Below are 26096 nucleotides of genomic sequence, written 5' to 3'. Positions count from 1 at the left end.
AAAGATATTTTGAAGGAACTCAAAGATGTTAGAATAGAATTAAATCTGTTACTTACCTCCCAGGCTGAAAAGTCATTAAGTTGGTCAAAGAGGAAATTTTATGAGAAAGCAAACCAGCCAGATAACTTATTAACAAATAAATTGAGGAACAAACGGTCGAATTATGGTATACAGGTATCAAATTGAAGTCACGCACAGTGACTTCGAACCCCAAATTAACTGTGGAGGAATTCAAACAATATTATGAGGGTCTATATAATGGGGAAAAGGTGAGCCGTAATAACAGCAAAAGTCAAGCTCTGAAAGAGTTTCTAGCAGACTCAAATTTAGTAAACTAGGAAAGAAAGGATCCCTTTGTGTGGCACTAGAGAGACACCTTAAATTAAAATATTAAATCTTTATTAGGATCAACTACAAATATAACTGTTCGGACACCACAAATATTGAACAAAACACAGATAAAAACAATTAAAAATAAACCGAAGAGGTGTGGGTAAGTGTAGCTAATCTAACTAGTTGTGCAGTGGTTTATAATATAACAGACAACTAGATAATCTGTACACTTAATATCAAGATGGTATTTGACAATGTAACCATCCACTATCCTGAAGTAAATGACTTGCATGATATTGCAGCAATACCTGATGGCTAGTAGGTAAGAGAAGCTCGTTAATTGATGTCTAGGGTGTAGCCCGTGATGTAAGGAGGAACCCTGTAGAGCAGGCCTGCACAACTTGTAAAGCGAGAAGGGCCGAACTACTCCAAGGAAAACAGATTTGGGACGCACGGGTAAAATCATCATCATCATCATATCATCTCCCCGAGCACCTCATCATCATCATCATCATCCTCCTCCTCCTCATATCTCCTCCAGCACCCCTCATCAATCTCCCCAAGCACCCCTCATCATCCTCATATATCTGCCCCAGCACCCCTCATCATCTTCATATATCTCTCCCAGCACCCCTCATCCTCATATCTCCCCCTGCACCCCTCATCATCAACCTTTGTGAGACTCGCCCTCTCACACCACATCTCTCTCCCCCTCACCCATACACAATACTCCCCCTCCACATGACACAATACCCCCCTGCAGACCAAACATCCCACCTCCCTGCAGACCAAACATCCCACCCCCCTGCAGACCAAACATCCCACCCCCTGCAGACCAAACATCACACCCCCCTGCAGACCACACACATCCCACCCCCTGCACATAACCCCACTGCAGACTACACATCCCACCCCCTGCACCTCACCTCACTACAACTCACCCCCCCTTCATCTCACCTTCCCCCCTCCCCTACACCTCACCTTCCCCCCCTCCGCTGCACCTCACCTTCCCCTCCCTCGGCTGCACCTCACCTTCCCCCCCTCCCCTGCACCACACCTTCCCCCCTCCCCTGCATCACACCTTCCCCCCTCCCCTGCATCTCACCTTCCCCCCCTCGCCTGCATCTCACCTTCCCCCCCTCCCCTGCATCTCACCTTCCCCCCCTCCCCTGCATCTCACCTTCCCCCCCTCCCCTGCATCTCACCTTCCCCCCCTCCCCTGCATCTCACCTTCCCCCCCTCTCCTGCATCTCACCTTCCCCCCCCTCTCCTGCATCTCACCTTCCCCACCTGTCCTGCATCTCACCTTCCCCCCCTCCCCTGCATCTCACCTTCCCCCCTCCCCTGCATCACACCTTACTCTCCCCCTCCCTTGCATCTCACCTTACTCTCCCCCCTCCCCTGCATCACACCTTACTATCCCCCCTCCCCTGCATCACACCTTACCCTCTCCCCTGCATCACACCTCCCCCCTGCATCACAGCTTCCCCCCCTCCCCTGCATCTCACCTTCCCCCCTCCCATGCATCTCACCTTCCGCCCCTCCCCTGCATCACACCTTCCACCCCTCCCCTGCATCACACCTTCCCCCCTTCCCTGCATCACAACTTCCCCCCTTCCCTGCATCACACCTTCCCCCCCTTCCCCCCTCCCCTGCATCACACCTTCCCCTCTCCTGCATCACACCTTCCCCCCCTCCCCTGCATCACACCTTCCCCCCCTCCCCTGCATCAAAGCTTCCCCCCCTCCCCTGCATCAAAGCTTCCCCCCATCCCCTGCATCACAGCTTCCCCCACCCCTGCATCTCACTATCCCCCCTCACCTGCATCTCACCTTCCCCCAATCCCCTGCATCTCACCTTACTCTCCCCCCTCCCCTGCATCACACCTTCCTCTCCTCCCCTGCATCACACCTCCCCCCCTCCTCTGCATCACACCTCCCCCCTCCCCTGCATCACACCTTCCCCCCCTCCCCTGTATCTCACCTTCCCCCCCTTCCCTGCATCTCACCTTACTCTCCCCCCCTCCCCTGCATCTCACCTTACTCTCCTCCCCTCCCCTGCATCTCACCTTACTCTCCCCGTCCCATGCCTCTCACCTTACTCTCCCCTCCCCTGCATCTCACCTTACTATCCCCCCTCCCCTGCATCATACCTTACCCTCTCCCCTGCATCACACCTCCCCCCCTGCATCACAGCTTCCCCCCCTCCCCTGCATCTCACCTTACTCTCCCCCCTCCCCTGCATCACACATTCCCCCCTTCCCTGCATCACACCTTCCCCCCCTTCCCTGCATCACACCTTCCCCCCCTACCCCCCTCCCCTGCATCACACCTTCCCCTCTCCTGCATCACACCTTCCCCCCCTCCCCTGCATCACAGCTTCCCCCCTCCCCTGCATCACAGCTTCCCCCCACCCCCTGCATCACACCTTACTCTCCCCCTCCCCTACATCTCACCTTCCTCTCCCCCTCCCCTGCATCTCACCTTCCTCTCCCCCTCCCCTGCATCTAACCTTCACCCCCTCCCCTGCATCTCATCTTCCCCCCCTCCCCTGCATCTCACCTTCCCCCTCCCCTGCATCAGCTTCCCCCCTCCCCTGCATCAGCTTCCCCCCTCCCCTGCATCTCACCTTCCCCCCCTCCCCTGCATCTCACCTTCCCCCCCTCCCCTGCATCTCACCTTCCCCCAATCCCCTGCATCTCACCTTACTCTGCATCTCACCTCACGGCAGCAGAGCAGGCCAGACAAGCATGCTCGCAAGCAGCGGGCACAGGAAGTGCCACACGCATAAAGTGTGCAGTCCTTAGAGCAGGCTCGAGGAGGTGGAGAGCAGGCTCGTGGGCGGGGTGAAAGCGGGCTCGTGGGGGGGAGAGCGGGCTTGGGAGGGAGGAGGACGGGAAAAGCCACCGCGGGCCGCACAATGAGTGCCTGCGGGCCGCATTCGGCCCTCGTGTTGTGCAGGCCTGCTTTCGAGGGACCCCTTACCAGCAAACTGCTTGTATTTACAGCTGGTTGGTTGGACTGAGTACACCGTGTGCTGCCCTGCAAAACGCAACAGAGCACCAACATAGGTACTACTGAGACACGCTAGAATGAGATGACATTGAGAGCTAAACTAATGAGGTATAGCATCAGGGAAAACGAAAGAAGAGAGCACCATCGATGACTGGAGTCAGGAGGGGATCCAAATAACAATCTTTATTGGAGTAAAAGCACAGGAAAACACCTCCTACGCGTTTCGAACAAAGGTTCTTTATCAACTCCTTTATCCCTGGATCTATCAGCAGCAGCACATCATCCAATACAAGAGGTGTCCGTGAGTACTGGGCTATTAGCTCCATTAGCCCCCAATGAAATTGTTTGTGGTGGGTCTCTCATTCACTCTCAATTTTCAGGGATCAAGGCTTATTTACCTTTAATAAGGTCACTCACTTTATGGCATACACCTCTCTATGTTTTGGGACAGTATGATGTTATATAAGCAGGGTATTTGAGCATTCTCACCAACCTTCTTACTATCAGGTATAGCATCACCTGGGGTCAGAGTGCTGTTGAGGCCCACGGAGGCAGTCTATGAAGCACTTAGACCAGGAGCGAGCCCACACCTCTCCGATGAGCCGACGTCACGAAGGAGGTGACGTCAGACGTACCCTACGTACATTTCACAGTTCGTGGCTTCATCGGGGACGGGTGCTGGGGGAGTTGAGAGGGTGCTGGGGGAGTTGAGAGGGTGCTGGGGGAGTTGAGAGGGTGCTGGGGGAGTTGAGAGGGTGCTGGGGGAGTTGAGAGGATGCTGGGGGAGTTGAGAGGATGCTGGGGGAGTTGAGAGGGTGCTGGGGGAGTTGAGAGGGTGCTGGGGGAGTTGAGAGGGTGCTGGGGGAGTTGAGAGGGTGCTGGGGGAGTTGAGAGGGTGCTGGGGGAGATGAAGGGTGCTGGGGGAGATGAAGGGTGCTGGGGGAGATGAAGGGTGCTGGGGGAGATGAAGGGTGCTGGGGGAGATGAAGGGTGCTGGGGGAGATGAAGGGAGCTGGGGGAGATGAAGGGAGCTGGGGGAGATGAAGGGAGCTGGGGGAGATGAAGGGAGCTGGGGGAGATGAAGGGAGTTGGGGGAGTTGAAGGGAGCTGGGGGAGATGAAGGGAGCTGGGGAGATGAAGGGTGCTGGGGGAGTTGAAGGAGGGTGCTGGGGGAGATGAAGGGTGCTGGGGGAGTTGAAGGGAGCTGGGGGAGATGAAGGAAGCTGGGGGAGTTGAAGGGAGCTGGGGGAGATGATGAAGCACTTAGACCAGGAGCGAGCCCACACCTCTCCGATGAGCCGACGTCACAAAGGAGGTGACGTCAGACGTACACTACATACATTTCACAGTTCGTGTCTTCATCAGGGACGGATGCTGGGGGAGATGGAGGGTGCTGGGGGAGATGAAGGGTGCTGGGGGAGATGAAGGGTTTGATGATGAGGGAGACTGAAAGGGAGCTGGGGGTGATGAAGGGTGCTGGGGGACATGAAGGGTGCTGGGGGACATGAAGGGTGCTGGGGGACATGAAGGGTGATGGGGGACATGAAGGGTGCTGGGGGACATGAAGGGTGCTGGGGGACATGAAGGGTGCTGGGGGACATGAAGGGTGCTGGGGGAGATGAAGGGAGCTGGGGGAGATGATGAAGGGTGCTGGGGGAGATGATGAAGGGTGCTGGGGGAGATGATGAAGGGTGCTGGGGGAGATGATGAAGGGTGCTGGGGGAGATGATGAAGGGTGCTGGGGGAGATGATGAAGGGTGCTGGGAGAGATGATGAAGGGTGCTGGGGGAGATGATGAAGGGTGCTGGGGGAGATGATGAAGGGTGCTGGGGGAGATGATGACGGGTGCTGGGGGAGATGATGACGGGTGCTGGGGGAGATGATGAAGGGTGCTGGGGGAGATGATGAAGGGTGCTGGGGGAGATGATGACGGGTGCTGGGGGAGATGATGAAGGGTGCTGGGGGAGATGATGAAGGGTGCTGGGGGAGATGATGAAGGGTGCTGGGGGAGATGATGAAGGGTGCTGGGGGAGATGATGAAGGGTGCTGGGGGAGATAATGAAGGGTGCTGGGGGAGATGATGAAGGGTGCTGGGGAGATGATAAAGGGTGCTGGGGGAGATGATAAAGGGTGCTGAGGGAGATGATGAAGGGTGCTGGGGGAGATGATGAAGGGTGCTGTGGGAGATGATGAAGGATGCTGTGGGAGATGATGAAGGGTGCTGTGGAAGATGATGAAGGGTGCTGTGGGAGATGATGAAGGGTGCTGTGGGAGATGATGAAGGGTGCTGTGGGAGATGAAGGGTGCTGTGGGAGATGATGAAGGGTGCTGTGGGAGATGAAGGGTGCTGTGGGAGATGATGAAGGGTGCTGTGGGAGATGATGAAGGGTGCTGGGAGAGATGTTGATGGGTGCTAGGAGAGATGATGATGGGTCATAGGAGAGAAGATGATGGGTGCTAGGAGAGATGATGATGGGTGCTAGGAGAGATGATGATGGGTGCTGGGGGAAATGATGTGTTGAGCATTTTTTGTATGTCTGCGGTCTCACCAAATAAACACCATTTTATTCAACAATGTTGTCCTGCCTAGTGGATTGATCCAAGACGGTATAAAAGGTGTTAAAAGTGCTAGTCTTCCGTGACAGGCTTTTAAAAAAAGAAATGTATAAATTGAATAATAAATGCTGTTTTACCCGTGCGGCCCAAATCTGTTTTCCTTGGAGCATTGCGGCCCTTCTCACTTTACAAGTTGTGCAGGCCTGCTCTACAGAGTTCCTCCTTACAATACGGGGAACACCCTAGACATCAATTAACGATCTTCACTTACCTACTAGCTATCAGGTATTGCTGCAATATCCTGCAAGTCATTTACTTCAGGATAGTGGATGGTTATATTGTCAAATACCATCTTGATATTAAGTGTACAGATTATCTAGTTGTCTGTTATATTATAAACCACTGCACAACTAGTAAAATTAGCTACACTTACCCATACCTCTTCGGTTATTTTTAATTAATTTTATCTGTATTTTGTTCAATATTTGTGGTGTCCAAACAGTTAGATATTTAGTTGATCCTAATAAAGATGTAATATTTTAATTTAGGGTGTCTCTAGTGCCACACAAAAGGATCCTTTCTTTCCTAGTTTACCAATTGTCTCTACTTCCCTGTGAGCACCGCCTTCCCTACACTGTTTGGCTATAATTTATTCCATTTTTGGTTATCGCAGCTTGAAGTATCTGGCCCTTTGACTCAGTCAGGTTTAGTGATATTAAGTTCTAGTTGACCGTAATGGTGTATATAGATCTATCACTATTTGCAATTTAACATCAGAAATAAGACAATAGAGATTTAAAAACCACGTAACACACATATTCCTGATTACCTTGTGCTGGCGCGTTACTTTTCCACAGCGCACCTCCTTGATACCAAGCTCTTTCCCATATTCATCTCCAAACCAGGAGCTCTGTGAGGGGGGGGGGGGGGTCTGTGCAGGTTCTGTAGTAGATTTTCCTGTGGTACTGGAACGCCACAAGGTTCTGTTCTTCCTCGTTTCTCACACAATTTACAAATCTAAAATTGGGACAGTTAGTGAGATCTCAAAGTAATGTCTATTTTATAAAGGAAGAGCTAAAAAAAGATACAAGTTGATAATAATGTGACTTGTCTTTTCTTTCTTCTCTACAGTTTTTGAGAACAGAAGTTAATGGAGAGCAATGTATATACGATGGCTCACTTGTATGTAGCCACAGTTTGATTGGAATGGGTGCCACAGGCCACACCAGTGACTACTTTCTTATTACTTAAAAAATAAATAAAAACACTGTTTTAATTAAAAAGTCCCAGACAAGATGACACAAGTGACACAAAGGTGAGTTTTCTTCCGGTGGAACTAAATAGAAAGTGGGGTTGATGTAACAAGGTGTTGTAGCAGCAATGTGTTCCATTAGCAACCTGAGCTTATAACAGGCCCTGGACTTATTTGGAAACTGGACTATAGAAAAAGCCTTGAGCCACAGTCTAATGAGGTAACAATGTCAGTTTGGGTTTGAACCCCCGCTCCCCCCCACCCATGCACATCCCATCGCTCCACATAGACCACTGATCGCGGACCCGTGCACGCGCCACCAGGTAGTCGGATGCGCCTGCAGCAGTGACCGCTGGGGCCGTAGCCTAAGGCCCAGGACATAGTGAAATAAGCGTCGCTGAGGCGGGCTGAGCCACGCTGAACAGATGCACAAAGCCCCTGCATCTGTAATCAGCGCAGCTATAGTTTCTCCCTCCGCATGCTTGCTGATGCGTGTGGAGGCTGAGAAAATCAGAAGAGATAGGAGAGTTTGAAATTTTGCCGCTTGGGGGAGCGGAGGAGCGGTCACGTGACCGCTCCTATCCAATGGGGCTGCAGCCTTTTTTTTCCCTACTGTGAGCAGAGCCACCGGACCAGAGCAGAGGCAGCACAGAGGTGTGTGTATATGTGTGTGTCTGTGTGTGAATATATTTATCAAAGTTGCACAATGTTAATAAATAATTTATTCTCACGTCTTTTTTTCCCATTTTTAAAATATTATATAATATACAGGCATAACCCGCATTAATGTACGCAATGGGACCGGAGCATGTATGTAAAGCGAAAATGTACTTAAAGTGAAGCACTACATTTTCCCCACTTATGGATGCATGTACTGTACAGCAATCGTCATATACAGGCATACCCCGCTTTAAGGACACTCACTTTAAGTACACTCGCGAGTAAGTACATTTCGCTCAATAGGCAAACAGCAGCTCACGCATGCGCCTGTCAGCACGTCCTGAACAGTAACACCGGCTCCCTACCTGTACCGAAGCTGTGCGCAAGCAGGGAGACTATAGAGCTTGTTACACATGTGTTATTTACATCAGTTATGCACGTATATGACGATTGTAGTACAGTACGGGCATCAAAAGTGGGAAAAAAGTAGTGCTTTCCCTTTAAGTACATTTTCACTTTACATACATGCTCCGGTCCCATTGCGTATGTTAATGCGAGGTATGCCTGTACATGCATAACTGATGTAAATAACGCATGTGTAACAGGCTCTATAGTCTCCCCGCATGCGCACAGCTTTGGTACAGGTAGGGAGCCAGTATTCCTGCTCAGGACGTGCTGACAGGCGCATGCATGAGCTGCCGTTTGCCTATTGAGCAAGATGTACTTACTCGCGAGTGTACTTAAAGTGAGTGTCCTTAAACAGGGGTAGTATGCCTGTACACACACACACAGGTTCCCCAGTGACACACAAACAGACCACTTCAAAGTGACACACACACACACTGACAGCGACCAAGTGACACACAGCGATCCGCCTCCCAAGCGAGCTTGCCGTCTCCTCTGCCAGGACAGCAAAAAGCTCCTGGTAGAGCGAGCGGCAGCAAGCAACAGCGAGCAGCAGCACAAAAGTGTTTACTATGTCCCAGGCCTTAGGCTGAGCTCACACTGCCTGCTACGGCCGCGCTCTCCCATGCGCGCCTCTGCCGCGGGTTCCTGCAGCCCAGAAATCTGTGCTCAAGCTGCAGGAGTAGGGCCGTGGCAGACAGTTGCGTCCCCCGTTCCTCCCCCTTTTTATTATTATACTCTGTTGACCTGTGTGCGGAGAGCGGGGACCGGAGGGGGGGGGGTGTAAACAAACATAAAAGAAAAGCGTGCGTGTGTGTGTGTGTGTGTGTGTGTGTGTGTGTGTGTGTCTGGAGCAGGGAGCTGCCGAGTCTCTGTTCACTTTCAGCAGCCAATGCATTGATTTGCTGCTGAAACTGACGTCACGCTGCTGCAGCCAGAGATCAGTTTCAAAAGACTCCAGCGACTGCAGCAGCGTTGATGCCGTACTTTGCAGCCAATGGTAGTTTCAATACTGAACACTACCATTGGCCTCCAGGAGTCTGTGACGAACACGCAAACGCGCGCACGTCGTGTAGTGTGCTGTGTGAGCGGGGCCTAAGGCTACATACGGGAAGCAATGGTGCTGAACAAGGCTGTGAGCAGAAGACAGGAGTGAGGGGAGAGGTGCAAAGAGCTGCTGTGATTATATGCTCATTGCCATTTACTTGAGTGGCTGTTAAAGTGTAATTGGGGCTATTGCACTTTAGTGAATCTAGTGTTTGGTAAACAGAGGAGGCAAAGTGGATAAGGAAAAATAACCCCCTGCAGATCAGTACCTGGGAGGCAAATAAAGGGTGTGGGAGGAAGGGGGATACAGAACACAAACAGCAATAGAAACACAGTAAGAGAAACCATGTGAGACGGGTAACTCTTCTCTTGAGGGGGGATTGGGGAAATAATTTGACAAGCTGTTTGGGGGATAAATAAAATGAATATTTCTGTTTCTTCAGTAGTATCGGGAGGTTTTGCAAGGATTTGGAAAGACAATAAGTGATGGTAATGGTCACAGAGTAATAGTCTGGAGAATATAGATTTGGCATTAGCTGCCCAGTAAACTGGGTAAAGTAGTGTAGGTGACAGCAACCAAAGTTATCCGTAATGTCACCAGCTGCCTCTGGTTAAATAAGGCTTTGATAAGTGTGACCCTGTGTTCCAAAGACGGGGAAAGACTTGTGTGGGGTGAGAGGAAAAGGAGTGCTTAGGATAGCTAGCAAGGAGAAAAGGCTGATTGTACAATCTCTTATGGGTTTGTAATCTCAGGATTTATTTAGACTGAAGCAGAGTAGAAAATGGTATTTAAAGGTGCAGTCCCTCCTAGGAAGAACGTAACCCAACAACAATGGCATATTTAATAGGTTAAATGTAGAGAATTGTCAAGTTAAAAAAACTTGTTTAGGAGGACTTCCGGTGACGTCACAGCCGATGGTCTGCTAGTGGAGGAGCTCCCGGCGCCCTCACCAAGATAAATAATAGAATAAGCTCATTCCCCACCCCAAACCCCCCGAAAATCGATCCCACCCCGAGAACTCACTCTGAAGAGATGGCAGGGAAGCCGCAGAGGAAGAGTCAATGCCCCGTCACCAAGTTCTTCGCTCCGGCGCAACGCCTAGCTGAGATCAGCTCCGAGGAGCAAGATGGCGCCGGAGAAGAACCGGAGCACGAGGTGCGCAGCGGCCGACAGAGCCCGACAGACTCAGATCCCCCCGTCCTAAATAAAGACTTTTTTGATGCCCTAATTATTAAAATGAGGAGGGGAGTTCAGGAGGACACGGAAAAGGCCCTCCAAACCATCCGGGCAGAAGTAGAAGCACTGACGGAGCGGACGGAAGACCTGGAGGTTAAGATGGAGGTAGCCTCAAATGAACAGGCTGAGACACGCGAAGAAGTACTGAGATGTGGAGAGGCGATTCAGCATATACAGGACAAGTTAGAGGACATGGAGAACAGGGAGCGAAGGCAAAACATCCGCCTCAAAAACATCCCAGAAACTATCTCCCACGAAGAACTCCAACCATTCCTCCGCAGACTCTTTCTGCAGCTCGTCCCTGATCTATCAGATCATGACCTGCACACGGACCGTGCCCACAGAGCCCTGGCCCCAAAATCATCGGACCCAAATAGACACAGAGATGTGGTGCTGAGAATGCACGCATACTCTGCTAAAGACCGCATCATGGCGGCGGCCAGAGAAATGAGGACTGTGTCCATGGACGGGGCACAAATCCAACTCTACAACGACCTTTCCCAGATAACAATGAATAAAAGAAACGCGCTGCGCCCACTTACCTCCTACCTCAGAGACCAGGGGGTAAAGTATCGCTGGGGGTTCCCCTTCAAATTAGTGGTGCTCCGTAATGGCCGCCACCATACAGTGACAACCCCTGAAGGCGCTAAAAACTTCTTGAAAGCGCTAGGGATCCCTCTCCCACCACAGAAGAGCAGCCGCCCCAATACCGAGGAGACGTCAGAGACGCCCCTACAAGAAGCCCCCCGAACATCGGAGAGACTGGCGAGCCAGCGCCAACGGTGAATCCGGATGATCCAGACAACTACGAGGCCCAAGAAAAACACAAGAGGCCCCCACAGTCATCCCACGCGGACCCAGAGGCCCTGAAGATAACAGCAAGCACCCAACGCAAGAACCCTCAGTGCACAAAGCACCCCTCTGGCCCCGAGAGGCCCCCCAACTCCCACCCCACGAACTATCTCCCCCTCCCCCCAGTCCCCCCCCCCTCCAGTCCCCCCCCCTCCACTCCTCACCACTCTCCCCCTCCTCTCTTCCCTCCCCCCCTCCCCCCCCCGCCACTATCTAACCAAAGCCCTCTCCTACCTCCCGCCCCCCCACGAGTAAAACGTCCACTCACCTTTTCTGTCTCTCCCCGAGACCGAGGGGAATAGAGGCCCCACCCGTGGTGTCTCGGACTGCAACGGGAGGAAACGGCATCCGCGCTGCTCCTCCCCGGGCGCGGTCCTCTCGTGACACTTACGTGCTCCAGAGCTGCACCAACGAAGATCCGGGCTCCGGAGACGCGGGTCGGCTGCTGCATACCTACACAGGCACACCTGGTCGGTGCTCCTGACGAGCATGAAGTGCCCTGGATTCCTGATTCAATGTGCCCGCACGCCAAGATAACAGAGCCAGAGACTCCTGCTATGGACACTGCAACCCAAGATCCGTTCCCGGAGCCACCCTTTCCCCCCCCCCCTCTTCCACAGGGGGCAGGTTGTATAAACAGAAACTTCCCCCCCCTCTCTCTCTCCCCTTATGATGTACCCCGATATTCCCCAAAGGTATATAAGATATCCTACCTCTCTGGTTTTCCACGACCCCCCGAGTTCCCCCCCCCCCTCTCCCCTCTTACCGCCAAAACGAGGATATATGTGTACAAGATCCAGACCCAATTGAACACCCCTACTGAAACTCCCCCCCCCAGAATTATAAGGCTCCCAACTGAACCCGCAATTGTATGGTCCCCCCCCTGAACCCCCTTGTCTCCCCTTGCCCCCCCCTTCACCCCTCTCCGCCCCGTATACTTCCCCCCACCCCCCCCCCCCCTGAACAGAACCGGAGTAGCACCAGACACAACAGCTTACATCACAGCAATTGCCACATCATATAAGCCTCAAGATTCAACCATACACCTCCAAACAACATCCCGGCACGAAACTAACCCCACCTCAGTGATAATTCCCAAATGCTAGAAAAGGCTATATACAATATGCCCCCCCCCACCCCCCCTCACTAATCAGACAAATTACTATGTTAGATAACCCCCCAAGTGTTCCTCTCGCCCCCCCCCCCCACGGATAGTTTCAGCCCTCCCCCCCCCACCTACCCCCCTCCCCCCCCACCTACCCCCCCTCCCCCCCCACCTACCCCCCCTCCCCCCCCCACCTACCCCCCCTCCCCCCAAGAGAAGACCTGTACTATGCTTAACCATCGGTACTATGTTTATCCAGTCTGTATAGTTATATGCCAATGTATGACCAACTACTGACTGACTAGATGAAAAAGACATAATGCAAGGGACCCCTAGGCCTAGGAATGAGATTCCCCCCGAGAGCAATGTTTAAATAAAATGTCAAGGTCACGAATAATGTATGCTCCCTCCCCCCCTCCCCGCCCCCTCCCTCCCCCCCCACCCCCCCTAGAGGAGAAATGTCTTATGTCAAACCAATCGGTAACGCTACATATCAATGAATAAATGCATAGCCAAACAGCAAGGTATAAGAGTGACCTCGGCCTGGGAATGGAACTCCCCCCGAGAGTAATGTTTAAACCAGCTGCCAACTATGTGTATCCTATATGCTCCCACCTCCCCACCCCCCCTCCCATCCCCCCCTCCTCCCTCCCATCCCCCCCTCCTCCCTCCTCCCCCTCTCACCACACCTCCCCTCCCTACCCCCCCCCCTCTCCCCTCCCCCCCCCTCCCTCAAAACCAAAATACTGCATGTATATCCACCTTAGCTTACTGCATATCAATGTACAATCACAAGGTTAATGTGGGAATCAACCTGAGGACATACCCCCACCAAAGAGTAACGCTGCCCTACCAGTGCAAACTATAAACACCAGACCCCCCCCTTCCCCCCCCCTCTCCTCCTCCCCCCCCCCCTCCCTCCCCCCCTCCCCCTCCCCCCCCCCCCTAGAGGAGAAATGTCTTATGTCAAACCAACCAGTAATGCTACATATCAATGTATAAATGCATAGCCAAACAGCAATGTAAAGAGTGACCTCGGCCTGGGAATGGAACTCCCCCCGAGAGTAATGTTTAAACCAGCTGCCAACCATATGTATCCTATATGCTCCCACCTCCCCTCCCCCCCCTCCCACCCCCCCTCCTCCCCCTCTCACCACACCTCCCCTCCCTACCCCCCCCTCCCACCCCCCCTCTTTCTCCCCTACCCCCCCCCTCCCCCCCTCAAAACCGAAATATTGCATGTATATCCACCTTTGCTTACTGCATATCAATGTACAATCACAAGGTTAATGTGGGAATCAACCTGAGGACATACCCCCACTAAAGAGTAACGCTGCCCTACCAGTGCAAACTATAAACACCAGACCCCCCCCTTCCCCCCCCCCTCCCTCCTCCCCCCCCTCCCCCCCCCCTCCCTCCTCCCCCCCCTCCCCCCCCTCCCTCCTCTCCCTCCCCCCCCTCCTCCCCCTCCCTCCCCCCCCCTCCTCCCCCTCCCCCCCCTCTCCCTCCTCCTCCCCCCCCCCGGGGAAACAAGAACGTAACACAAAAAAGGAAACAATGTTCGCAAAGGATGTAAAAGACCAGTTATAGTACTAACCGTAGGAGAGTAAGGCCTCCGTAAACCAGAGTTCTCCCTCCTTACTTAGGACCCTTCCCCCCCCCCCTACTAGCAATAGGATGGGGGCGCCGGACCCTTCTTACTGGCTGCGGTCCGTGAGTGACGCCCCGAAAGTTCTCCTAGGGGTCTTTTTGCACCCCAGCCCCTTGACACTAGAATGTCAAGAGGAACCTTTTTCGGGCTCCAGGATAGCCCACTCTCTTTCTTGTCCTCTTGTGTCTTCCCCCCCCTCCCTCTCTCCCCCCCCACCCCATCCTCCCCCCGTCGGCCCTCCCCCAGCATCCCCCGCGGGAAAACCAGAAACTTCCCCCCGCACATGCACCCCGACGCTCAAATCAACCCTGACATGGGAATAACTCAGGGACAGGGGCTTATCCCCGAGACCCCCCCCCCCCCACTAATGGCGTCGATCAAAATTATTTCCTTGAACGTCAAAGGCCTTAACTCGGTCCGCAAACGCAAATTAGCCCTCCAAGAATTTAAAAAGACTAAAGGTGATATAATTTGCATTCAAGAAACCCATTATAACAATACAGACCCACCAAACACATTTAACCACACGTACCCCCAAGCGTTTTTTGCTTCCTCCCCCAGCAAGAAAAGAGGGGTGGCCATCCTGATTAAAAACAATATACCATTTGCCCCGACGCTGATAACCAAAGATCCCGAGGGACGATATATATTACTCCAAGGCACGCTCTCAGGCTCCCCCATAACTATCCTTAATATTTATGCCCCAAACGCCAACCAAACTCAATTCCTACAGAACCTCCTTAGCACTCTCGACCAATCGACGCTCTCCTCCCTTCTCCTTGTCGGAGACGTAAATATGGTACTTAATCCAGACCATGACAGATCAGGCCAAACTACTGCCCCATACTCCACCCAACTACAGACAAAAGCCCAAAAATTCCAAGATATCCTCAGAGAGTACTCTCTGACAGACATTTGGCGGGCCAGCACGCGGGTCAGCGGGACTACTCCTTCTACTCAACCCCCATCAGTCTTACTCGAGGATCGACTATTTTCTAGGCACCAATAATGTTCTCCAGGCATCCTCCCACTCCGAAATAGGCCCAATAACGTGGTCCGACCATGCCCTATCGCACTCACCCTCTCTCTGCCTTTCGTCAAGTCATTAACATATAATTGGAAACTTAACGACTCGCTTCTCAACGACCCACAAGTAGTCAAAACAATTAAGCAAAAACTGCTCACCTTTTTCCAAATAAACAAAGGCTCAGTACCTTCGGCAGCAACTCTATGGGAGGCCCACAAAGCCACCATCAGAGGGAACTCATATCAATAGCCTCCTACAAGAAAAAACTTAAACAGAAAGCCCAGAACGAACTTACTGATAAAATTCTTGCGTTAGAGCACTCACACAAGCTATCCCTATCGAAAAAGGTGCTCAGAGCACTCGAGAAAGCGAGATCCGACCTAAAATTGCTTCAACTTGACGAGGTAGAGAGAGCCCTGAAATGGACCAAACAGCAGTTTTACGATAGGGGCAACAAAGCGGACAAACTTCTGGCCTCCAAATTAAGAGGCATGAAAGCAAAGACCCAGATCACAAAGATCAGGACTAAAAGCGGTCTAATCTCTTATAATGAGAAAGATATCGCAAGTGAGTTTGCAGAGTTCTACACGGATCTCTACAACCTTCCCCCCACTGGCCACCCAAAGGATAACGCCAAAAATACCTCCGACTACCTAACCAAATGCAACCTCCCAACCCTCACACAAGAAGAACTCGAGTTCTTAAATAAGAAAATAACTCAAGAGGAACTAAAAAAAGCAATATCCTCACTTAAAATAGCTAAAACACCTGGACCGGATGGATTTACCAACGGTTATTATAAAAAATTTGTAGGCCCCCTGTCCCCTCACCTCCTAGAAATGTACAATTCCTTCATGCAGGATCAACAGATCCCAGACACTATGTCAGCAGCCAATCTGGCTATTATACATAAAGAGGGCAGAGACCCACTTCAATGCGGCAGCTACCGCCCAATATCCCTGCTAAACTCCGACCTCAAGCTTTTCAGCAAAATTCTCGCAAACAGGCTGAATCCTATTCTCCAAGACTAATTCATATAGACCAGGTGGGATTTGTGTCAGGAAGACAGGCCTCTGACAACACCCGCAAAATTATTGATATAATAGACCACGTGCACCTCAAACAATCCCAGGCCCTGATACTAAGCCTTGACGTGGAGAAGGCCTTTGACCGCATCAGATGGTCCTACCTCGACCAAACGATGAGCCAATTCGGCTTCTCCGGACCATTTCTGGCTGGCGTACGGGCCCCTCTATACTAACCCAACAGCCCTACTAAAACTCCCGGGAGGCCGCTCCAACCCAATAAAAATACAAAACGGCACTAGACAAGGCTGCCCCCTCTCCCCTTTACTTTTCGCCCTATCCATAGAGCCCCTGGCCGCCCGAATTAGAACTGAACCCACTATTAAAGGTATCCAATCGGAGACAGGGAATACAAAATATCCCTGTTCGCCGATGACATAATCCTCACCATGTTAGACCCCCTCACCTCCCTCCCTAACCTAGAAAAACTCCTCACGAATTTGGCCAACTGTCAGACTATAAAGTCAATACTGACAAGTCGGAGGCGCTCAGCATCTCCTACCGAACCCCGTTTGGTCAGCCCTACAAAAGAAATTTAAATACAAATGGAATAGTTCCCATATCAAGTACTTGGAATTAAAATAGCGAGTTCATATAACTCATTTATACCAAATTAACTACCCCCCCCTCTTCCGCCAAATCTTAAAAGATCTAGAGACCTGGCTAACCCACCAGATCTCCTGGTTCGGAAGAATAGTATCCACCAAAATGAATATCCTACCCCGTTTACTCTATTTCTTTCAGACCCTCCCTGTCCCTGTACCATTAGCAGAACTGAGGAATATCCAGGCCCATATCCTAAGGTTTATTTGGCAACAACGGAGAGCCAGGGCCCCACGGTCAGTACTCCTTGGCCTCGAGGACGAGAGGGGGCCTGGGGGCACCGGACATACTCCGATACTACCAATCAGCCCAATTGAGGCAGGCGGTAGTATGGAACAGCCCCCCCACCTCCAATTGTTGGCTGGAGATAGAGACACACCACGCGTCCCCGAACACCCTCCCAACTCTATTGTGATCCCAGCCACAAAAACAAGAAATCGTTGAGACTTGGCCTCGGGGCTATGAGATGCACGTGGTCGACATGGTTAAAAACCAAAGGGAAATACGGCCTAGCTTCAACCCCCTCTCAATTGACCCCTTATTCGGAAACCCGGACTTCCCACCCGGGTGTGCCCGAACCCAATTCAGCCAATTTCAAGGCTTAAACATCAGAGTGGTTGCGGATTTGCTGGAAAAAGACGAGGCCATGCCCCTCCTGGAACTAAGAGCTAAATTTTCGTCCCCGATTTACCCACATTCCAATACCTACAGTTTCGACACTTCCTTAGAACCCAGTCCCCTACCCTAAAGTTCCCGCCGCGCTCCAGATTCAAGACCCTCTGCCTCAAAGGCGAATACCAAAAGGGCCTCATATCAGAGATATATAAAACGCTCGAGACATCCCAGCCCCCCCCCCAATCACCTGTATATGCAGAAATGGAACGAAGCTCTAAATACCAACTTGGACCTTGAGGACTGGGAGGATATCTGGGAGCAGCCACCAAAACATCAATTTGTTCCGTCACAAAAGAAAACATCTATAAAATATTATTTCACTGGTACCTGACCCCGAGTAGACTGAGCCAAATCTACCCAGGCACTTCAGATGAATGCTGGAGAGGTTGTGGTCAAAGGGGGGACATGTCCCATATTTGGTGGACATGCCCGGAGATCCAAAGATTCTGGTCCCGGATCCAGGGCCTCCTGACCGAGACCATGGATATAGAAATACCTCTGGACCCTCTGACCTACGTGCTGGGAAAACCAATCGACAACCTCCCTGCCCCTGCTGCCAGACTCACAGCGGCAATATTGACGGCTGCGAGATGCTGCGTTGCGGCGGCGTGGAAGAAAATTAAAGCCCCCTCCAGAAGGACAGTGATCTCTAGGATAGACGGAATTATGACTATGGAAAAACTGACGGCAATGTTGAAACAAAAAACCCCACAATTTTATTCAGTCTGGGAACCTTGGCCAGGACTACCAACCCCCACATAAACCTTACAGCAACACCCATCCCCCGACCAACGAACCTCAAAATCCTTCCCCCCCCCCATACCCCCCCCCGTCCTCCCCCTCTCTCTTCCCAAAGTCGTTCCCAACTATCCACCCTTCCTTTGTCTCCCCCTCTTCTTTTCATCTCTGAAAAAAGGAAAAGGGATTATTGTGTGTCGCTTACCTCCCCCATGTAATGTACATGTACTGCGCCGTATATACAAGTTGGCTTGTTAACCAGTTTCTGTAACATGTACCTACCCGCTGTATGACACCAATAAAGGAAAGATATTTAAAAAAAAAAAAAAAAACTTGTTTAGCAAATAAAGAAAATAACACTAACATAGAAAACAAAGTAATTATAATGCCCTCATTAGTCAAACACACAAATGTTCCTGGAGAAATATAGAACAGGATTTCTTTCACAATACACAAATAAGTAAAAGTTATTTTAACCCTTTGAGTGACGGAGGGGTCACGTGATCGCTCCCTCACTGATGACAGAACGGACGGGGAGACCCCCTCCCTTCTATCCCACGTAGTGATAAATCCGTCCTGCCCTGCACAGGAGCACATAATGTCATCTCCCCTAGGAAAACCAGCAGGATTACTATGACGTAGCTATTACATCATGGGGCCAGACGCGGTGACATAGCAGCTACATCAAAAGGGACCCAAAGGGTTAAATGGTGATTTCATCCTTTTCAGGAAGTCATGTACTTCAACTGATTTCATGTTTTCCCGCCGCTAGGTTGGGTTAAAGCAGCAGTTCAAGCTGCCTTTAAAAAAAAAAAATATATATATATATAGATGTTTCCCTTCAATATGCGCATCAATGCAATCCAACACTGACAAGTGATTAGCTAAATTGCGGATTGATCCGTTCTCCTGTGATCAATCGGCTCGAGGTGTCACTAAATCACTGTGTAAATGCAGTCAGTGGAACACATTTATATTTATATGCGTTCCACTGACATGTGCTCGCTCCCGAGCCCTGGTCCTGTCTCATGGGGCTTCTCCAGCAGCAGCAGAATCTCCCTGTCGCAGTAAGTATTGTGACTTGAACTAAACTGGTTCCTAGGGTAAAATCAGCCTCTACTATTAATCCAGATATAAGCGGGTGGATATCCAGAGATACAAATGAAATAGCATGAAAGTGATAGGGAAATAATCTATAGATGTACTCACACGGCATGTGTGGTACTAGGATTAAACAGTTATTTGGGTTAATTGTATTGTATTGTATGTCTTTATTTATATAGCGCCATTAATGTACATAGCGCTTCACAGTAATACATGTGGTAATCGAATAAATAACAGATCATGGGAATAAGTGCTTTAGACATAAACATAACATTAAGGAAGAGGAGTCCCTGCCATTAAGTCAGCCCTATATAAGTATGTATTCCCAGGTCTTCTGCATGAACCGCACAAAGGATTACTAGATCCGAAACGCGTTGTTCATGCAGAGACCTGGACCGGTAGTGTTGTCTGACTGCGTCAGGACACTGTAACTGGCGCCTGCGTCTAGGGATTGCAGTCCTGGGGCTGGGAGAAGCCGAGAGGGTGGGGGACTGGGAGAAGACGCGAGGGGGGGACTGGGAGAAGATGCGAGGGGGGGGACTGGGAGGGGACGCGAGGGGGGGGGGCTGGGAGGGGACGCGAGGGGGGGGGCTGGGAGGGGACGCGAGGGGGGGGGGGCTGGGAGGGGACGCGAGGGGGGGGGGGGGCTGGGAGGGGACGCGAGGGGGGGGGGGGGGGCTGGGAGGGGACTCGAGGGGGGGGGCGGCTGGGAGGGGACTCGAGGGGGGGGCGGCTGGGAGGGGACGCGAGGGGGGGGGCTGGGAGGGGACGCGAGGGGGGGCTGGGAGGGGACGCGAGGGGGGGGCTGGGAGGGGACGCGAGGGGGGGGCTGGGAGGGGACGCGAGGGGGGGGGGCTGGGAGGGGACGCGAGGGGGGGGGGCTGGGAGGGGACGCGTGGGGGGGGGGCTGGGAGGGGACGCGTGGGGGGGGGGCTGGGAGGGGACGCGTGGGGGGGGGGCTGGGAGGGGACGCGAGGGGGGGGGGCTGGGAGGGGACGCGAGGGGGGGGGCTGGGAGGGGACGCGAGGGGGGGGCTGGGAGGGGACGCGAGGGGGGGGGCTGGGAGGGGACGCGAGGGGGGGGGCTGGGAGGGGACGCGAGGGGGGGGGCTGGGAGGGGACGCGAGGGGGGGGGCTGGGAGGGACGCGAGGGGGGGGGCTGGGAGGGGACGCGAGGGGGGGGCTGGGAGGGGACGCGAGGGGGGGGTTGGGAGGGGACGCGAGGGGGGGGAGGGGACGCGAGGGGGGGGCTGGGACGCGAGGGGGGGGCTGGGACGCGAGGGGGGGGGGCTGGGAGGGACGCGAGGGGGGGGCTAGGAGGGGACGCGAAGGGGGGCTGGGAGGGGGACGCGAAGGGGGGTTGGGAGGGGACGCGAGGGGGGGGAGGGGACGCGAGGGGGGGGCTGGGACGCGAGGGGGGGGCTGGGACGCGAGGGGGGGGGCTGGGAGGGGACGCGAGGGGGGGGCTGGGAGGGGACGCGAGGGGGGCTGGGAGGGGACGCGAGGGGGGGTTGGGAGGGGATGCGAGGGGGGGCTGGGAGAGGGCGCGAGGGGGGGGCTGGGAGGGGCGCGAGGGGGGGGCTGGGAGGGGGCGCGAGGGGGGGGCTGGGAGGGGGCTCGAGGGGGGGGGCTGGGAGGGGCGCGAGGGGGGGGCTGGGAGGGGGCGCGAGGGGGGGGCTGGGAGGGGGGCGCGAGGGGCGCGAGGGGGGGCTGGGAGGGGGCGCGAGGGGGGGGCTGAGGGGCGCAGGGGGGGGCTGGAGGGGCGCGAGGGGGGGGCTGGGAGGGGACGCGAGGGGGGGGGCTGGGAGGGGCCGAGGGGGGGGGCTGGGAGGGGACGCGAGGGGGGGCTGGGAGGGGACGCGAGGGGGGGGGCTGGGAGGGGACGCGAGGGGGGGGCTGGGAGGGACGCGAGGGGGGGGCTGGGAGGGGACGCGAGGGGGGGGCTGGGAGAGGGCGCGAGGGGGGGGCTGGGAGAGGGCGCGAGGGGGCGCTGGGAGGGGGCGCGAGGGGGGGGCTGGGAGGGGGCGCGAGGGGGGGGCTGGGAGGGGGCTCGAGGGGGGGGCTGGGAGGGGGCGCGAGGGGGGGGGCTGGGAGGGGGCGCGAGGGGGGGGGGCTGGAGGGGCGCGAGGGGGGGGCTGGGAGGGGGGCGAGGGGGGGGGCTGGGAGGGGGCGCGAGGGGGGGGCTGGGAGGGGGCGCGAGGGGGGGCTGGGAGGGGACGCGGAGGGGGGGGCTGGGAGGGGACGCGGGGGGGGGGCTGGGAGGGGACGCGAGGGGGGGGGCTGGGAGGGACGCGAGGGGGGGGGGCTGGGAGGGGACGCGAGGGGGGGGGCTGGGAGGGGACGCGAGGGGGGGGCTGGGAGGGGACGCGAGGGGGGGGCTGGGAGGCGACGCGAGGGGGGGGGGGGCTGGGAGGGGACGCGAGGGGGGGGGCTGGGAGGCGACGCGAGGGGGGGGGCTGGGAGGGGACGCGAGGGGGGGGGGCTGGGAGGGGACGCGAGGGGGGGGGCTGGGAGGGGACGCGGAGGGGGGGGGGCTGGGAGGGGACGCGAGGGGGGGGCTGGGAGGGGACGCGAGGGGGGGGGCTGGGAGGGGACGCGAGGGGGGGGGCTGGGAGGGGACGCGAGGGGGGGGGCTGGGAGGGGACGCGAGGGGGGGGGGGCTGGGAAGGGGGACGCGAGGGGGGGCTGGGAGGGGACGCGAGGGGGGGGCTGGGAGGGGACGCGAGGGGGGGGCTGGGACGGGACGCGAGGGGGGGGGGCTGGGGACGGGACGCGAGGGGGGGGCTGGGACGGGACGCGAGGGGGGGGCTGGGACGGGACGCGAGGGGGGGGCTGGGACGGGACGCGAGGGGGGGCTGGGAGGAGACGCGAGGGGGGGGGCTGGGAGGAGACGCGAGGGGGGGCTGGGAGGAGACGCGAGGGGGGCTGGGAGGAGACGCGAGGGGGGGCTGGGAGGAGACGCGAGGGGGGGCTGGGAGGAGACGCGAGGGGGGGGCTGGGAGGAGACGCGAGGGAGGAGACGCGAGGGGGGGGGGCTGGGAGGAGACGCGATGGGGGTCTGGGGGAGACGCGATGGGGGTCTGGGGGAGACGCGATGGGGGTCTGGGGGAGACGCGATGGGGGTCTGGGGGAGACGCGATGGGGGTCTGGGGGAGACGCGATGGGGTCTGGGGGAGACCCGAGGGGGCTGGGGAGACGCGAGGGGGGCTGGGGGAGACGCGAGGGGGCTGGGGGAGACGCGAGGGGGGCTGGGGGAGACGCGAGGGGGGCTGGGGGAGACGCGTGGGGGGCTGGGGGAGACGCGAGGGGGGCTGGGGGAGACGATCTCCCACCCTCCTAGAGAGAACCTGTTGCTTTTTTTTTTTTTTTGAATCCCACCACTGCCCTAGGGATATATATAATTGTTAGTGTCACTATTGCAGTAAGGTGTATGGTCTGAGGAGAGGACGTGTCTGTCCTGAAACGCCACGTGTTTGCATATACCTGCTCTGATGCTTTGAATACAAAGTAAGTTACTTACAGAAAAGGCTCCTGTGTGCTTCCTGCACCACTTTATTCTTCATCTTCTCTTTCCCGGAAGTGGAGACACTGACTACATCCGGGTCACAGCTCTGTGTCCTACTGCGCATGCTCACACTAAGGGGATCATGGGAGTTGTAGTTTTTAGACTTCAAAAGGGATCACGTGTCACATACTGTGTGATTAGAAACAAGACAGTAACATTTCCCAGGCACTGTGCTAGGGAAAGATTGTTTCTTCTGCATGTAGATGTGTATACTCTTCCTGGTCCTTAATATTTCTTTAAAGCTGCTTCAGTTCCTCCCTTTTGGTCAATGTTGATATGAAGGAGGTAACCTGAATATTACATAACCCCTGGGACACAGTGACTGGGTGGACACAGTGACTGGGTGGGTGGGACACTAGGGACACAGTGACTGGGGTGGGTGGGACACAGTGACTGGGTGGGACACAGTGACTGGGTGGGTGGGTGGTTTGGGACACAGTGACTGGGTGGGTGGGTGGTTTGGGACACAGTGACTGGGTGGGTGGGTGGGAGGGAGGGACACAGTGACTTTTGGACACAGTGACTGGGTGGGTGGGTGGGAGGGACACAGTGACTGGGTGGGTGGGTGGGAGGGACACGGTGGGTGGGTGGGTGGGACACAGTGACTGGGTGGGTGGGTGGGTGGGTGGGTGGGACACAGTGACTGGGTGGGTGGGAGGGACACAGTGACTGGGTGGGTGGGTGGGAGGGACACAGTGACTGGTGGGGTGGTGGGAGGGACACAGTGACTGGGTGGGTGGGTGGGAGGGAGACAGTGACTGGGTGGGTGGGAGGGAGGGAGACAGTGACTGGGTGGGTGGGAGGGAGACAGTGACTGGGTGGTGTGGGTGGGAGGGAGACAGTGACTGGGTGGGTGGGTGGGAGGGAGACAGTGACTGGGTGGGAGGGAGACAGTGACTGGGTGGGTGGGTGGGAGGGAGACAGTGACTGGGTGGGTGGGTGGGTGGGAGGGAGACAGTGACTGGGTGGGTGGGTGGGTGGGGAGGGAGACAGTGACTGGGTGGGTGGGTGGGTGGGTGGGAGGGAGGGAGACAGTGACTGGGTGGGTGGGTGGGAGGGAGACAGTGACTGGGTGGGTGGGTGGGTGGGAGGGAGACAGTGACTGGGTGGGTGGTGGGTGGGAGGGAGACAGTGACTGGGTGGGTGGGTGGGTGGGAGGGAGACAGTGACTGGGTGGGTGGGTGGGTGGGAGGGAGACAGTGACTGGGTGGGTGGGTGGGTGGGAGGGAGACAGTGACTGGGTGGGTGGGTGGGAGGGAGACAGTGACTTGGGTGGGTGGGTGGGAGGGAGACAGTGACTGGGTGGGTGGGTGGGAGGGAGACAGTGACTGGGTGGGTGGGTGGGAGGGAGACAGTGACTGGGTGGGTGGGTGGGGAGGGAGACAGTGACTGGGTGGGTGGGTGGGAGGGAGACAGTGACTGGGTGGGTGGGTGGGTGGGTGGGAGGGAGACAGTGACTGGGTGGGTGGGTGGGTGGGTGGGAGGGAGACAGTGACTGGGTGGGTGGGTGGGTGGGTGGGAGGGAGACAGTGACTGGGTGGGTGGGTGGGTGGGTGGGAGGGAGACAGTGACTGGGTGGGTGGGTGGGTGGGTGGGAGGGAGACAGTGACTGGGTGGGTGGGTGGGTGGGTGGGAGGGAGACAGTGACTGGGTGGGTGGGTGGGAGGGAGACAGTGACTGGGTGGGTGGGTGGGTGGGTGGGAGGGAGACAGTGACTGGGTGGGTGGGTGGGTGGAGGGAGACAGTGACTGGGTGGGTGGGTGGGTGGGAGGGAGACAGTGACTGGGTGGGTGGGTGGGTGGGAGGGAGACAGTGACTGGGTGGGTGGGTGGGTGGGAGGGAGACAGTGACTGGGTGGTGGGTGGGTGGGGTGGGAGGGAGACAGTGACTGGGTGGGTGGGTGGGTGGGTGGGAGGGAGACAGTGACTGGGTGGGTGGGTGGGTGGGTGGGAGGGAGACAGTGACTTGGGTGGGAGGGAGACAGTGACTGGGTGGGTGGGTGGGGAGGAGACAGTGACTGGGTGGGTGGGTGGGTGGGAGGGAGACAGTGACTGGGTGGGTGGGTGTAAGGGAGACAGTGACTTGGGAGGGAGACAGTGACTGGGTGGGTCAGGGAGACAGTGACTGGGTGGGTGGGTGGGTGGGAGACAGTGACTGGGTGGGTGGGGTGGGTGGGAGGGACACAGTGACTGGGTGGGGTGGGAGGACACAGTGACTTAGGGACAGGGTGGGTGGGTGGGTGGGAGGGACACAGTGACTGGGTGGGTGGTGTGGGAGGGAACAGTGACTGGGTGGGTGGGTGGGAGGGACACAGTGGACTGGGTGGGTGGGTGGGGGGACACAGTGACTGGGTGGGTGGGGTGGGAGGGACACAGTGACTGGGTGGGTGGGTGGGAGGGAGGGAGACAGTGACTGGGTGGGTGGGTGGGAGGGAGACAGTGACTGGGTGGGTGGGTGGGAGGGAGACAGTGACTGGGTGGGTGGGTGGGAGGGAGACAGTGACTGGGTGGGTGGGTGGGAGGGAGACAGTGACTGGGTGGGTGGGTGGAGGGAGGGAGACAGTGACTGGGTGGGTGGGTGGGAGGGAGGGAGACAGTGACTGGGTGGGTGGGTGGGAGGGAGGGAGACAGTGACTGGGTGGGTGGTGGGAGGGAGGGAGACAGTGACTGGGTGGGTGGGTGGGAGGGAGGAGACAGTGACTGGGTGGGTGAGAGGAGGGAGGGAGACAGTGACTGGGTGGGTGGGTGGGGGAGGGAGACAGTGACTGGGTGGGTGGGTGGGTGGGAGGGGAGGACAGTGACTGGGTGGGTGGGTGGGAGGGAGACAGTGACTGGGTGGGGTGGGTGGGAGGGAGACAGTGACTGGGTGGGTGGGTGGGAGGGAGACAGTGACTGGGTGGGTGGGTGGGAGGAGACAGTGACTGGGTGGGTGGGGGGTGGGGGGAGGGAGACAGTGACTGGGTGGGTGGGTGGGTGGGATGGAGACAGTGACTGGTGGTGGGTGGGTGGGAGGGAGGGAGACAGTTGGGTGGGGGGTGGGAGACAGTGACTGGGTGGGTGGGTGAGGTGGGAGGGAGACAGTGACTGGGTGGTGGGTGGGTGGGGAGGGAGACAGTGACTGGGGTGGGTGGTGTGGGTTGGTGTGGAGAGGGAGACAGTGACTGGGTGTGGTGGGAGGGAGACAGTGAC

General features: G+C 56.2%; 1 protein-coding gene across 1 annotated transcript in view; it reads right to left on the bottom strand.

Moving 5' to 3' along the window:
* Positions 1 to 22901, bottom strand: part of LOC142475720 (uncharacterized) — a 28673-nt gene extending 5772 nt beyond the window's left edge. Inside the window, exons 1-2 of the mRNA XM_075581465.1 lie at positions 22864 to 22901; positions 6733 to 6920 (exon numbers count right to left, since the gene is read on the bottom strand). The gene's annotated coding sequence lies outside the window, so the exon portion shown is untranslated. The remainder of the gene's footprint in view (positions 1 to 6732; positions 6921 to 22863) is intronic.
* Positions 22902 to 26096: the final 3195 nt, after the last annotated feature.

Source organism: Ascaphus truei, unplaced genomic scaffold (genome assembly GCF_040206685.1).
Source record: "Ascaphus truei isolate aAscTru1 unplaced genomic scaffold, aAscTru1.hap1 HAP1_SCAFFOLD_1337, whole genome shotgun sequence".
NCBI classification, from domain to species: domain Eukaryota; kingdom Metazoa; phylum Chordata; class Amphibia; order Anura; family Ascaphidae; genus Ascaphus; species Ascaphus truei.
Note: the sequence above shows the minus strand (reverse complement) of the source record. Positions and strands in the feature narration are given on the sequence as shown.